The following is a 16,648-nucleotide window of genomic DNA, read 5'->3' on the forward strand; positions in this document are numbered from 1 at the left end:
GAATAGACTACTAAAAATCTTTAAACCAACTAGAGTAATTTGATTAGTATGATAAATAGCGAAAAACAAACTTGCTCTAGCTCTACAAGGGTTGCAAGCCACCTATCCAACAATTCTAGTTACTATGATCACTAGACACATAATTTACTAAGTCACTACTTACTAAGAGCTCCCACACTTGCTAAACTAAAGAGCTCCACTAGATGAACTTAAGCTACAAAGCAAGCTCTCAATTCTAGCTACACTAAAGAGCTTACTACAACTAGTTTATGGGTATGTAAATGAGAAAGTAAGGTGATTATACCACCGTTGTAGAGGAGTGAACCAATCACAAGATGAATACTAAATCAATCACTGGGAGAATACCAATGGGCAAGAGACAACCATTTTTTCTCCCAAGATTCACGTGCTTGCCGGCACGCTAGTCCCCATTGTGTCGACCAACACTTGGTGGTTCGGCAGCTAAGAGATGTTGCATAAACCCTCGTCCACACAATCGGACACCACAAGAACCTACCCACAAGTGAGATAACTCAATAACACGAGGAATCCACTAGAGTTACCTTTCGACACTCCACCGGGGAAGGCACAAGACCCCTCACAATCACCGTGATCGGAGCCAGAGACAATCACCGACCTCCGCTCAACGATCCTCGCTGCTCCAAGCCGTCTAGGTGGCGGCAACCACCAAGTAGTAACAAGTGAATCCCGTAGCAAAACACGAACACCAAGTGCCTATAGATGCAATCACTCACGCAATGCACTTGGATTCTCTCCCAATCTTACAAAGATGATGAATCAATGATGGAGATAAGTGAGAGGGCTTTGGCTAATCTCATAATGTTGCTATGTCAATACAAATGGCCAAGAGAATGAGCTAGAGCCGGCCAATGATATTTATAGACACCCCCAAACAATAGAGCCGCTGGCTCAATTATTGGGCTGACTATGGGAGGACCGGACGTAGGCCTCCCCTTCCTGCCGTGGAGATAAAGTCCGGACTGATGGCGACCTCCTCTTGGTGGTGCTGGGGTGGTGGTGGCGTTGGGTGGTGGTGGCGTGGTGCCTGCCATGGCCGCGACGAGCGAGGTGGCCAGGGGCATGCCGGTGGATAGGGTCGACGTGCAAGATGGTGGCTTGGCACGGCTAGCAATGGGGTGTGATGCGGTAGGGGGAAGGGTGCTGCGTGCATGGGGGGCGGGTGCGCGGTGGGGGAAGGGGGCATTGCGCTGTGGATGCGCGTGATGCTCTGATAGCCAAATGTGAGTGTGATGGGGATGAGCACACCTATTGGGCTGTCTGCTACATAGACCCATGAAGAAAGTGTTCGAATGGGGGCGGATGCCCGTGTCCATGTATTAGCGAAAATTTATTCTTATTATTAGAACCTAGTCCGCGGATGGTCCAACTAACAATAAAATTGTAATCTGAAATGATGAGCAATTTATTATTGATCTAATCTAAATAAATATATCTGCAAGTTATACGCATATACCAGCACAATCAAACCAAGGCTACCAAATGAAAATTGGGGTATCCATTATAATCATGAACAGACAGACCAATCCTTGATAGATATGAACTAAGTCCTCAATGACTATAATCATATATTAAAATTACATATTTTTGTAGATCCTTAGAGAAGGTCAAGGAACTCAATATTTAATATCATCAATACGTGGGTATTATGAAAATTAAAGTTATGATATTCATGAGTAAATATTTTTCTACCTTACAATATAGGGAAAAAATCTGTCAAAATTATATTTAGTTTGGTACAACCTTAATAGGATATTGTCATATTAGTACCATCGATATTCATTTATATTGTGGATGCCATGGTCACCATAAAATAAAATATAGATTTTAAATTTTATAGAATGATATAATATAAAGATAAATAGATATGTAACGTTTTCGTCCTTGCTTTCTATTAACATTGATAACTTTTTTTCTTCCGTTGCAATGCACGGGCAATTTTGCTTAGTAATACTAAAGAGGTAAATTTCTGGCTTCTTTTTTTTTGTCCAACCACCGGCTCGGTTTCAACATCCGTTCATGGTTAGGTTAACAATGCCGAGATTAGGAGTGGCGAAGAGAACAGAAAGAAATACGGCGTTCCAGATGTAAAGATGCTAGAGTGAAAGAAAAGGTGGAAGGGCTATAATAGTTTTTGAAATAGATTGGGGTTCCTGATGCAAAATGTCTAGGTCCGAGTGGGACCTTCCCTAGTGGGCTTCTTTTTCAACCTGGGCTAAATCCTGGCACCGGCTTTGTTGTGGTTTGGAACAAGCCTATGCAAGCATGTTTCCTTTTCTTTGTTTTTTCTCCTTTTCTATAAAATTAATGATCTTACAAAATTCGCCAAAAATCATAGAAAAAACATAAAAATGACAAATCAATTTTGTTAGCTTCATAAAAATGTGATATATCCATAGATGTTATGAATCTTGTTAGGTTATGCTTTGTCTATAGGTGTGTTAAATCATCCTTGCATATGTTGCATGCATATAGGTTTGTCGATGACCGAGAACGTGCCAGAGAGACAGACCCAAAATACGGTGGAGGTGCCGAGGTCGTCATTGGTGTTCCCAAAGACTTCACTAACTTTATGATGGTTTAAGATGGCTGATTCCTACCCAAGACAAGCCCCCGGTGCATAACCTCTAATTTTAGTAATTATTATGTTTGTTTGCGTATTAAGTTTTGAGGAGAAAGATTTACAACACATCTGATGTAGTTTTGATTAGAAACAAAACTTATTTTATTAAAAATATGGATTAGTCAATGGTACAACTAATTATTTTGTGAACCAGAATCTTGGGGCAGATTATTGTCTAATGAATCTAAACAAATGTATTTATGTAATCCCTAACAAGGGCCGTCGTGTGAAAAATAGAGGTATGAGATCATTAGCAGACATACCAATCCTTTACACATCGACATAAAAGTTAAGGAGATTGATATGATATGTCAAAAAAGCTACAGAGGTCTATATTTAGAGTCATAGAAACACTATGGGTAGTATGGAAAATTAAAATTATAATATATTTATATCTAAATAATTATGCACTTTGCGATAGAAGAAAAAATATACCAAGGTGTATTTTAATTCGATACAGGTTTAATAGGACATTGTTATTATTGTAAGCATTAACTTATGTTATGGACGTGACGATCATCTCAAAATAAATTCTAAAGCATAAAACATAAGTAGATATGTATTATTTACATTATCATTTTGCATGAATGTTTAATAGTTTTTTCCTCCTGTTGTAACGTACGGACATATTTGCTAGTATAGATTAATATATTAACCAAGTGAACCGTAAAAGGGTAGGCTAATTTAATATTTTATATTAACCATCTATTAACGACATTTGTAAAGTGGTTCAACTTTTTTTTTGTACGGCCAAACGTTCTCTCTTTCTTTATAAAAAAAAAAGTAAGTTTACTGAAAGATCCATAAACGTGATGGGTCCTCATATTTTATATTAATATTAATACATTAACCAAACGTCTACGTGATAGATAGACCGATCTACTATCTTGTATTAACCAACTATGAAATGCATGTACGGCCATTTTTTCTTTTTCTTTTAAAAAAGATTTTATTTACTATAATAACAGAGGTGGGTATTTTCTATTAAATAAAATAGATCTAATGGTTATGAATGGCTAGAGCCTTTTGATTTAACGGCTGGATATTTCTAATTAATGTGAGATATTCTAGCATTTATCTTTTTTTTCTAGCACGTCCAATGAGGATAAACGTGGGGCTCCATTGGTTTGTATGACAAATCCACGAAGAGTCTACATTTCATGGCCCAGATGGGGGAATATGAAACACTGCGCCGACAGATGATGCAAAACGACCCAGCATTGTTAGAGCCACGACCCAGCGAAGAGGTCCGACGATGGCCCGGGAGCTTCTCAGGCCTGCAAGACCGAAGGTTCAAAGGCTAGTCGGCAGATGACACGTGGCCGCCTTCGAAACAGGGGATGAGTGACGTGCACACAGCAATGGACCCACTAGCAGTCTTTGCTCAGGCGCACGGAGCGCTCGGTCATTGCACGATGTGCAGCATGACCCTATGAAGTCACGACTGAACCCCTCGGTGGGGGTGGGAACTCTGGCGACAACAAGGCAGCGAGCTAGTCACTCGGACCTTGGTAGGTTGGGTATGTGGAATGCCTCATGAAGGCTCGAACTAGACGCCCTTGGCCAAGGGATTATTTGGGCTCTTCTCAGACTTGACCGGCTTGTGCTCGCCGATAGTGTTGCCTGGCCTCTGAGTTGGGTCCACGACCTTCTTATCCTCCAAAGGAGAACACCCCCATGACAAGACCTTGTGCTGGTCGATCGATCAATTGGAAAAAGTAGAAATCCCCTCGCTGTCACTCCTAAAAACAAATCGGAGAGACCATGGTGATCTCGGGGGATCATAATGAATTTCTAGCAGTAGGACTACGTAAGCCCTCAGCTAAACAAGCTCACACCTGCATTAACCCCCTAGTTGATTCTACAAATTATCCAGGGGCTCAGGGACTGCACCTAGCGGGTGTGCTCTCGAACCTGAAAGTCTATGTTTTGTTTTGATAATTAAGTGATAACCTTATTGGATTTAGGCCCATGATTGGCCCCATCAGAAAAATTCCAAAGCATGCACAATCTTTAGTCACATATTGCTAATTCAAGGAGAGGTTGCCTTGCTTAAATATGGTAGTCTTCTCTCTATGCAAAATAGGTGCAAATGAGAGAGAAGGAGACTGTTGCTACACGCACGCGCAGCTCGCGTGACTTGTGACTTGGGACGAGTACATGTATAGCAGGCTATTATTTTTGCAGTTTCTATTTTTTATGCTGAGCATAATGACGCTTCAATGTGATTGAAACTGTCGTTTTAAATAGTAATAAGGTATGTCAGTTTCTGCTATTTGATTGCAGCATTTTCTGTCATTCAAATGGGTAGTTTCTACTGCTTGATGAGGGGAATTGATGCACTATGAAGTCCTATAAAACCAGAATACGTCCTAGTTGAAGGGTACACTATCATACGCTCACCTTCCCACTCGCTGTGCTGAGCTTCTCGTTGCTGCGCCTCGTCGACCTTTGAGTTCGGCGTGCACCGAACTTGAAGATAGCGGGATCTCCGAAACCATTGCCGCAAGACTCCTGCAGGGGCGACAATCAGGTTTTTGGGCAGCGTCTATACGCGACCGCTTGGTGATCTGCAACATCTACTTCAACACGTTCGATTACGTTCTGCGCGGGATCATTAAGTAATTTCCTTGCACAATCCTGTTCTAGTCAGTATGTTGCATGTTTACATGTTTTATATGCTTGCATCATTTTTTATCTATGAGTTTTTCCTCCAAATAAAATCTAGAATGTATTTTAGGCACATCTTTCCAACAAACCTTAAGTGGAATAATGCGTCTCTGTGAGATGAATATGTACGTAGTCCACACAAACACACTAGGTCGAGCAAGACATAGTAGCCATGGCAGAGAGATGGCTTATGCATTTGATGTAAGTGCTCAACTAATGAAGATGAAGGAGCTTATTGAATACCATTGCAGCTGCCTCCTTGGCCTCGGTCAATGCAACCATTTCCATCTTGAGCTTCTCAATCTCTGTTTCAAACAAGCTATGTTTTTGCTCTATAGTGAGAACATCTGACCGAAGCTTATCATTTTCAACCATCACCAACTCCTCGCTGGCCTTGATTTCCTCAACTTTTTCGTTGAGGTCCTCCAGTTCCTTCATGATTTCTGTCTTTTTAGCATCAAACTCCAAGGCAGCTGCCTCCTTCACCGCTGCTAGGGCATGTTGTTCCATCTTGAGCCTCTCAACCTCTTCTTCAGATAAGATAAGTTTTTGCTCTAGTGGTCACAAACTCCGATCGAAGCTTATCATTTTCATCTATCACCAAATCCTTATAAGCCTGAATTTCCTCCACCTCCCTCTTAAGATCCTCCAATTCCTTCATGATTTCCGCCTTTTCAGCATTAAATGCTTTGGTGCTAGCCTCCTTTGACTCTAATTGTGCACCTAGTTCCATCTTGAGCCTCTCAATCTCTTCTTCAAATAGTCTACATTTTAGCCCTGCGGTCAAGACATCTGACCAAAGCTTATCATTTTCATCCATAACCAAATCCTTGTTGGCCTTGATTTCCTCAACTTTTTCGTTGAGGTCCTCCAGTTCCTTCATGATTTCTATCTTTTTAGCATCAAACTCCAAGGCGGCTGCCTCCTTCACCGCTGCCAGGGCATCTAGTTCCATCTTGAGCCTCTCAACCTCTTCTTCAGATAAGCTAAGTTTTTGCTCTGTGGTCACAACCTCCGATCGAAGCTTATCATTTTCACCTATCACCAAATCTTTACTGGCTTGGATTTCCTCCACCTTCCACTTGAGGTCCTCCAATTCCTTCATGATTTCGAGCTTCTCAGTTTCAAATGCCTTGGCAGCTTCCTCCTTCGCCTCCACTAGTGTAGCCAATTCCACCTTGAGCCTCTCAACCTCTGCCTCCGACAGTCTATGTTTTTGCTCTGTGGTGAGAACCTTGGACTTAAGCTTATCATTTTCGGTGACCACCAAATCCTTGTTGGCCTGAATTTCCTCCATCCTCCTCTTAAGATCCTCTAATTCTAGCATCATTTCTGCCTTCTTAGCATCAAATGCCTTTGTAGCTGCCTCTTTCTCCTCTTCCAGTGCATCTAACTCCATTTTGAGCTTCATAACCTCCGCTTGGGACTGGCTATATTTTTCCTCAGCCGCCGAAACCTCCAACTGAAGTTTATCATTTTCACCCTTCAAGCTCCTCTCCACCTCTTCCTTCTCACTAGACAGCACCTGAGCCGCCTTGTTTGTCTCCTCCAATTGCTTCTCCAGTTTACCCTTCTCGCGGAGCAGCTGGGCGCTTTTGCGCTCCAAGTCCCACACCTTGTCCCGATGTGCCGAGACCTGGTCGGACAGCGTCTTCACTCTCTCATCCGTGAAGAGATCTGCAGCTCATTGTTTAGAGTGGGTATTAGAGTAGAGGAGAGAAAAGGCACTGGACCATGGCATGCATGCATGCTACGTCCAAGTTGGAGGGAGAAAATTAAAGAAACAAAGATGACATCGATGCATGTCTTGGCGCACCTGCAAACCACGACGCCGCCATGTCCTGCTGTTGTCACACTCGTTCAGATATATACTTGGAGAGGCAGAAGAGACGTTCACTGCTGATCCGTCTTGTTTCCTGACACACTGACCCTGATGATGCAGCTGCCCAGGGGTGCAACACATATATATACACAAAATGTGGAAGAAAGAAAGGACTGAGAGGATGAAGTGTAGATGAGGAAGATGGGATGGAGTGCGGTAAAGAAGAAATTGGGACAGAGGATGAAGTGTCGGTGAGGAAGTGGGATAAAGGAGGAGCTCGTCAGTACTTGCTGGGGTATTGTGGTGGGTGATTGATGATTCTATGTACTTGATGCACTGGATGAACACCTCGTTACTTTCCATCACCTTTTTTCCTTTTTTTTTTTTTTTTTGCTTATGTAGTCTTTGCTGTACGTGATCCGTGAACTCTGTCCGGAAAATTTTAGTGCTAGCTAATCACTTACTACGTCCGTAGTCTTCTACTGGTTCTCGGCTTGATCTCCGTACCAAGTGTATGTTAAATACGTACGGGTTGTAAATCCAGCTTTTGATCGCATGACAAATACTGTATTTCACGTGAATGTTCTGTAATTTCCAGTGGAACATAGCAGAATTTCATGTGCAAACGTTCCATAGAGTTTCGTGTGCAATTGAGTTGAGCCTGTTTGGTCCATATGGTGAGTTTCCAAACAAGAGGCCTAGTGTTATCTAAAATTAAGCTAACCTCATAAAAATTCTGGACCAAAAAAGTAAACTAAAGTGGTCTAAAGTTTTAGTCAAAAACTTTAGCCAGCCAAGCTTTAGATCAGAGAATTCAAATTGGCCCTCACTGGAGAATGATTTTAGCCAAGGTCAAGCATTTACCCGCAGAACAATTTCACTGAAAAATTGCTCTCCCGCTGAACGACTTTGTAAAGTCTTTTTCTCGTAAAGCCACAACAGCTTTTTTTGGAATTTATTTGGATGAGACACGATATATTTTTTTAATATAGAGAAAAATTGTATTAAAAAATCCATCACAAAACATTGTTGCTTGCTCTACAAGATGCTGCTGGAAAAAAAAACACTCAAAGTAGGAAATAAGAAAAGAAATTCCACGATCTGCACTGTATTGATGCACAGGTCAAAAGGACAACTTTTATCAGCACAACACTTAATGTCAGGTTTAAAGTTCATCATACATTTTTTTAAGAATTACAAACATGGTATAAGTTGTTTGGTATAAGGTCTAAAATTCATCTCCTTTGTAAAAAACAATCACCCAACTCCTATTCCATATTATTATTTGACAATCTAAACGGAATGCTCAAGGGAAAGTTTACTTCAAATTGTATGATGTACCATGATGTAGTGGAACAAGCACAAAAATCACCAGAACTACAGCAGCAAAAATAAATGTGCATATTGCAGTCAAATTTTTTTTCTCGAAGTGGCAAGAGAGTTGTGTCTTTGTATCAAAGAGAGAAAGAATTATCCCGTACAAACCAACCTCCTTAATCCCAAAAGAGAAATAAGGGGCTGCCATAAAAAACTAGAAAAACAAACAAACCAAACGCAAAAAGTCATAGCACCCCAAAATTTCATAATTGAATTTAAGATTAGTACCTAACCTTGACTATTCTATAGGTTCAGACATGCTTCTTCCAAACTATTTTTTTCTCATAAATCTAGAAAACAAATGTTACACTAGAGATCTATATTGTAGTTTCCAAATATATCTAGTCACACTTTCAAAAATATTTGGCCAACTCCGAATCTAAAGAAACAGGATAAGTGAAATATTACAATCTAGCATGCGGCACAAATATATTAGCAAGCATGTGGCGGGCTACAACTACCTAGATTATATACAAACACTGCCATACCAGACAGAGTACTAATAAACCTATGGTCCTGTTGCCAGGTTAACCCGGCCTTGCTGGATTCTAGGCTAAAAGACAGAAGTAGCAATGGAACAGGGAAAGCACTGGTAATGCATAGAGTGACCACATCGCATTATTCAGCCAAGTGTCTATCTATATCACTTTTGTAAATCAAATTAGTTTCTATCATCTGGAGTTCTTTTAAAGTCCATTCCACTGCCAAAAGATTGTCACAACTGAAAAGATGACAACAGAAACTGAAAATGTCTATTTAACATTTTTCAGATGTACTTGACAGTTTCCATGATCAACTGATATTTTTTTTCCAAGCTCAGTGTTTAATCCTGTAACCATTTTCTCTCAAGATGTTTATAAAACACACCTGCTAGGAAGAAAAAGTTTTTTTTCTCTTTTGCCTATTTCTTCTCTGCCCTTTGGCCCCTTGAGTCTAGATCGAAGAACCAGGAAGTAGACATATACTGCTAAACATCCACCATATTCATACCATTTAGGCAAGCAGCTCTCGTGCACAAACACAAAACATTATCCTGTATACAACAACAAAGCCTTTTAGTCCCAAGCAAGTTGGGGTAGGCTAGAGTTGAAACCCAACATATAAAACATTATCATGTATAACATACAAAATATAGCATTCCGTGGTATATATTATGAGATTGGTTAAGAGTTATATGCTAAATCAATACCTGTTTATAATTAACAGTACTTATTCCATTCCTAATCAATAATTACTTCAAGATCTGGGCTCACGCAAATGAAATGTCAATTTCGATAAGCAGCACCACACTATGCAGGTCTAAAATCATCAATTATCCGTTCCTCATTTTCCTTACCAAGAGGAGATCCAATGTAAAAGAATCTTGTAGTACCTGGTAATTTCGACAAGTGAGAATAACTACGGCTTCTCTTGATGATCTTTCCCGTTGTCCAATCCACCGTCTTGCAGCTCTGCTCCCCTCCTACCTTCATCTTTGACCACTAAGTCATAATTGTATTTGGAGAGCTCAAATTTGGGACGTCCATGATGGATATTGACTATGTTCAGGATGGCAGGTTCTGTTGCCTCCAGATTGCTTTTAGTCGCGCCATCACAATGAATCCCAACCTGGAGCCACTCTAGACTTGTAAGGTGATTGAACTTGAACTCAAAATCCAGCTGTGACTCTGCTTTTTTTGCCTTGAAAACAATTAAATGTCTGAGCCTTTGCATAGCATCTTGCTCAGAGAAATCTCAGACCACCTTCACCCCAGGAGCCAATTTCAAACTCCGTCAGGAAAAAAATTGTTGGCTTCCAATACTAAGTTTTTCCGATAGTGCTTCCTTTAATATCAGCTAGATATAGAGCAGTATGGGGCATATGCCCTTATGGCAAAAACAACTTCGCAAAAAAATTGCCTTCAAGGGCATATATTCCCATGTGCGTTACCACTGGATGCATATGGGGATGCGTGTGCAGCAGGAGAGAGAACGCATCGACTTTTGTAAGATGTGGTTCAAGGTGGGAAAGCTTAATAAGATCTGCTTTGAACCCAACTAATGCACCTAGTGTATATGAGTTTTTCCAGACGTGGACAATCTTTGCACATAAGAACTAACAACTCATCTGCAGCCCAGTAATAACCGATGAAGATATCTAGCGATTTAATATTGTGTTTTCCCAATGTAATGAGAAACAATTCTAGTGATTCTCGATACCTCACACAGTCATGATGACCAAGTCCATCTCTGCCATTCCCATTCCTAGGACTGGTCAACTTTTTTATTGGCTCCAAAAGGTTCTATGAGTTATAGGGTGTGTTTGGTTGCGTGGACTAGCGTAGCCTGGCCAGCTGCAACCTGGCCCAGCAATGCAACCAGGTGTTGTTTGGTTACACGTATAAGCTAAGCCAGTATAGCAGAGTTGTTGTTTGGTTGCCTGGCTGCGCTGATAGAATGACCATGTACTAGATGGGGGTGGACTTACCCCCTGCAACCATCGGCTAGCGCCTCTTCACCGAGGAGACAACCTTGCCTCGGCACAGCCGGAGGCCATCTGGGCCTCGCCGCAGCACAGTCGACGGCCATCTTCAGCCTCCAGGAAGAACACCTCCTTTTCCCGTGCTTCACCTCCACTAGCATCCATCCTAGCTGCTCCATCACGCCTCTTAGGCCATGAACCAGATCACCGATGTGCTACTTCCAAGCTCCTCTTATGGTTGAAGACAATCAATTTGGACACCGTCAAGCTTCGATTCGTTGCTGATGAGATCGAATCTGATGATTTGGAGCAAAGATTTGACGACATGTGGTTGTCCCTTCTGCACGGAGATGGTGGTGCCATGGGATGTGAGACCGATGCAGGTCATCTCGACGTCGAAGTGGATGCGAGCTCTATCGTCGTCCTCGTACGGCCTGCTGCGAGCTCCGACGTGGGCAACAACCACAGACGGGCACGGTGACTGCAGTGCGGGCGGCAACAACGACGTGTGGCCATAGATGGAGCGGCAGAGGCGGAGCTAGCACGGTAGCCGGTGGTCGCATGGGAGGCTGACGATGCTCGCTAAGGTGGCCTGAGACGAGCGCGCAAAGGGCCGGCGGATCTAGCGTGGTGGTCGGAGATGAGCACGGGAGAGGTGGATCTCGTGCTCAAGGACCCGACGGAGCTTGCACAGGGGCCGCCTTGGATGCGCAGGGTGTAGCGGCCGACGGATCTCACGTAGGGGGCAGTGGAGCTCACGGCGACGAGTGGGAGGCGGAGCTCACGGCGTCGAGCATGGTGGTGGTGTGAATCCACTCGGTCTTGAGGCGACACGAATGGGTGGCTGGCCAAGCCTGGCTTCCTAGAAACGACCGCTCGACTCGTTTCCAGCAAGCCAGCCTCTTCCGCCTGGAGCCTGGCTTAGCACTTATGCAGCCATCCAAACACAAAAAAGTTGTAGAGCCTTTTATGCCAGTGCCATTAAAAAAGATGGCCTAATCGTCAATGCCCCTACAAAGTTGGGTCTATCACTGCCGTCCCTGGGTTTAGAAACTTCTTTCGCCCAAGCCATTCTGTCGCCTCTCCGCTTGTTTTTCCCCGTGAGGGAGGCCTGACATGTGGGGTCGGGCATGGGAAATGACCTAGTTGCCCATGGGTATAGAGACAAAATAGGTCTCCGTGTTGACCGGTATTGACCGCTCTCACTCTCCCCATCTCGCTCGATTCCTCCTCTGTCCCCATCCCCCAAGCCCTAGTGGCGATAGGACAGTCACTGGCTGCGGCGGTGGCGGCGGGGAGAGAAGAAATCGATCCCTCATTCCTAAGCCTCGGCTGCAACGAAGATAACGTTGCTCATCCTATACATTGGCGGCCCATGGAGGCGAACACGGCGACGGCCGACCGACCTTCCTGGTTCCGAGAAGGGTGAGTTCTATTTTTCCCCCTTGCTTGCTTGTTCATGGTGATTGTGGACAGTTAGGTCTAAGTGTGTTATGTGTGAATGTGTGATTGCTGCCTTTTGTGATCGTTGTTGTTCATCTATATGATGGATCCAAATAGTAGCTACAACATAGAATTTCGGATTGTTGCTGAAAATACTCATGCGTCGTGGTTTAGCTTGAACGAAGTTGTGGATGCTGATGTTGCAAACTACTCAAATGTGGTGTCTGGCATTGTGGATAAGTATCCTAGGCGTTATGGGGATGTTTTCAGTCTGTTTTACTGGTGCCATGACATAAAGATGAACATCCCCTTGACCAATGACCAGCAGTTACTTGAGATGTTTGCCAAAAATAAAGCTAGCAAGTGTTGTTACATGACTTTAGCCAACCATAAACCCAACACTGACCCTCCTGTCATTCCTTCTTGGGATACCACTGCTAAGCAATCTGTTGAACCCACCATAACTCCTTCCATGTCTTGTCCTAGCTTTGCAGAACCAAGTCAAACAAACAGTGAAAATGTAGATGATGCAGTCCTTGCAAACCCAAACCCAGAGAATGAGTATGTGGGTGTTGATGAGGAAGGGTTGTACATTGACCTTGGTCCACAGCACCCACCACCTCCACAACCTCAGTCTCAGCCTCAACCTACCAGCACACAAAATGAGTGCCCAAGTCCTGATAGAGCTGCATGCAATGAAAGTGACAGTGGTGATAGAGTTGTTTCTGATGATAGTCCTGATAGAGCTGTTTCTGATGATGACTATGAAATTGACCCTGATGACTTAGATGAAATGGTGAAAGACCATGAGCCTAATCTGATGGCACCAACTGATTATGACAGAAACAACCCCTCTATGGCTGTAGGCAGTATGTTTGCAGACATGTTTCAATTTAAGATGGCTTTAGCTACTCATGCTGCAATAAGAGAGAATCGATATTTCATTCAAAAGAGTGATACAGGAAGGTACAGAGTGTACTGCCACTAGAGGAATGATGGTTGCCCCTAGAGAATCCATACATCAACCATGAGGGATGGTAAAACAATTCAGGTGATATATATGTTCATTAGTATTTAGCATTGTTCTTTGTTCATATTTAACATAGTCTATTGCCTTAACTTTGATGATTTGATTCACAGGTAAAGGTGAACCCAGCTAGCCATGACTGTCAGAGCAAGAGGAGGACTGGAGTCCCTATTGGCTGCACCCAGTACTAGGTTTGTGAGAAAGTTATGGACTGGATCAAAGAAGATGGAACTTTGGGTACTACTGAATTGATCAAGAAACTCAAGGAACATTTCAAGGTGGAGATGCCCTACATGAGAGTGTACAATGGTAAGAATCTTGCCATTGATAAGATTTATGGTCCATGGGACAAAAGTTTTGACAACTTGTATAGATTTAAGACACAGATTGAGAGTGAGAGTCCTGGGTCATTGGTTGCGATTGATAACCACATAATCAACAACAAGCTAAGGTTCAATAGGTTCTTTTTTGTAATGAAAGCTTGTGTTGATGGTTTCCTTAGGGGTTGTAGACCTTACTTGGCAGTAGATAGCACATTCTTGTATGGAAGGTTCAGGGGACAGTTATGCATAGCATGTGCAGTTGATGGTCACAACTGGATGTACCCAGTTGCTGTAGATATCATAGACTGAAACAAATAAGAATTGGGTTTGGTTCATGGAGAGGCTGAAGGATGCAATAGGCACCCTAGATGGTCTGACAATAAGCACAGACTATGGACAGGCTATAATGCATGGGGTTAGTGAGGTTTTTCCATAGGCTGAGCACAGAGAGTGCATGTACCACCTTGTGTAGAACTTTAAGAAGAGGTACAATGGCAAAATATTTGTTGATCATTTATGGGCATCCTCTTATTCTTGGACTAGGTACATGTTTGATAAGCATTACAATGCTATGGCTAGAGCCAAACCAGAGAGTATGAAGTACCTACAAGAAACTCATAAGAAGTTGTGGAGTAGGAGCCAGTATGGAGTACAGAGCAAGGTTGACTATGTGACCAACAATTTAGCTGAGTCCTTCAATAATTGGATAAAGAAAGAAAAGGGCAAGCATTTAGATGATTTGATGGATACCATTAGACAGAAGATGCTAATTAAATAAAATAACAGGAAAAAAGTTGCAAAGAAGTTTGAAGGCAAGATCCTACCCCACATTGTGCAGAAGTTGAGGGAGGACAGCTTCAACCTAGACATTGATGTCATTACAGAGAATGATGGAGTAGCAGAAGTTTGTGCAAAGGGGAGCAGTGATACAACATTTAGGTTTGTGGTGAACTTAAAGGAGAGAACCTATGTTTGCAGGGTTTGGCAAGGAACAGGAATACCATGCAAGCATGCAATTGCATACATCACTTTCATTCCTGGATAGAAGCTAGAGGACTATGTGGATGACTGCTATTCAGTGGAGAGGTTCAGAGCTGCATATGATGGTGTGATCCCATCCATTCCAGACAAGTCTATGTGGCCCAAAGCCACACATGGCTTTTTTATGCATCCTCCATTATTGAAGTCCACGGCAGGAAGAAGGAAGAACAGACACAAAGGAGCATTAGAAGGAGGAAGCAGTAGGAAGACAAAGAGGCATGAGTGCCCTATATACCATCAGTTGGGGCACCACTGGTACACTTGCAAGAATGGTGATCCAGCAGACATTGCTGCAATGAAACTGGAAAGGTAAGCATTTCTTGAGTCATCTTGCAAATTTTTCTAATATGGTGTCCTAACTGCTGTTTTCTGCTAACTGCAGGGGTTAGCCAAAGAAGAAGCTAAAGAAAGCTACTGCAGCCAACACAGAGACAAGTATTGTGGTGGCCACACCTGCTGCAGGGATGGTTTTCCCTCCAAATGAGGCTGTGGACAATGCTGTTACCAAGAAAAGGAAGAGAAAGGCCTCATCCACATCTACAAGTGCATCAACATCTCAGAAGCAATTTTCTAGCCGGTATGATAGTCATTCCTCTCCCTGTCATGTTTTCAATTTTCTAACTGTGGATAATGTTTTGAATGTGTGTTTACTTCTTCAAGATCTGGAACTGGATCAAATGATCCTGTTCCTATCCAAGCTGTGCACCTGGCACCTTACCATGGCCCAGCTGAAGCCACAACTGAAGCCACAGCTGAAGCCACAACTGAAGCCACAGACAGTGCCACAGTGATGGCATCACTGAATGAGCAGAGAAGCAGCCAGGTTGTCAGTCCAAGGAGGAGGAAGATTGGTCTCAAGAAGAAGCTCACTCCAAAGAAGGTTGCTACTTCCACTCCACAGGGTGCAGCTGACCCATCGAGCCCAGCAGCAAATACCAGAGGTAGGAAAAAGCTTCATCTTGATTAAAAAACAGGTGACTCAGCTAGGTGACTCAACTCTTGTCCTTTTGAAACAACTCATGTTGGAGAACACCCATCTTTTGTGAACTTATGCCTGTCATGTTAACATTATGTTGAACTTATGCCTATGATGTGAACTGATGACTGTGTTGTGAACTTATGGCTGTGTTGAAATACTATGTTGAACTTATGCCTGTGCAATGTTGGTATCATCAGTTTGGTCAAATGAAATGTTCACCATAAATTAGCACTGTTGTGTGGTCTGCAATGACATTCCAACATTGATTCATTCATTGATACATCATTGTTCATTCATACATGCATATAGATGAGCACAGCCAAACACACAAACACACACCTACTTCTTCATTATTGCATACAAGGCAAGAAAGATGGCAACAAAGACTAGCTTCTCGATCCATTTTAACTGCTGCATAACCCCATCAGCTCTGTCTTCCACTCCACCTCTAGCAGCATCCTGGGTAGCTTCATGGATGATGGGCAAATGAGCTGGATCTGTAGTAGGTCCTGCTGCAACTAGCTACAGAGCCACTGGAGCTGCAATTTGTGCAGGAGTGACATCCATCTCATCCTCCCACTGATAGAACTGGCAACCTCCAGCCTGAGCACAAAATGGTCACCAGATTGTAGGAACCAAGCACTTGAGAAGTAGGAACAAACAAGAACATGACTAATGAACAAAGACATACCGAGAAGTATGGACACTTGTGGAAGACACGCTTGGTGTTCTTGCCGGTCATCGAGGTGAATCGATTGGCAAGCACCCTATAGTTGGGGCAAAACACCTGCCTGGTGAGTCACCTCTCATAGCTACTGATTGAAGCTTCAGACATGGTGAGTG

General features: G+C 42.9%; 1 pseudogene; it reads right to left on the minus strand.

Moving 5' to 3' along the window:
* Positions 1-5,545: 5,545 nt before the first annotated feature.
* On the minus strand, positions 5,546-7,170 carry LOC136507529 (uncharacterized; annotated as a pseudogene).
* Between the last annotated feature and the right edge of the window lie 9,478 nt (positions 7,171-16,648).

The sequence above is a fragment of the Miscanthus floridulus genome, chromosome 15, assembly GCF_019320115.1.
Source record: "Miscanthus floridulus cultivar M001 chromosome 15, ASM1932011v1, whole genome shotgun sequence".
Lineage (NCBI taxonomy): Eukaryota > Viridiplantae > Streptophyta > Magnoliopsida > Poales > Poaceae > Miscanthus > Miscanthus floridulus.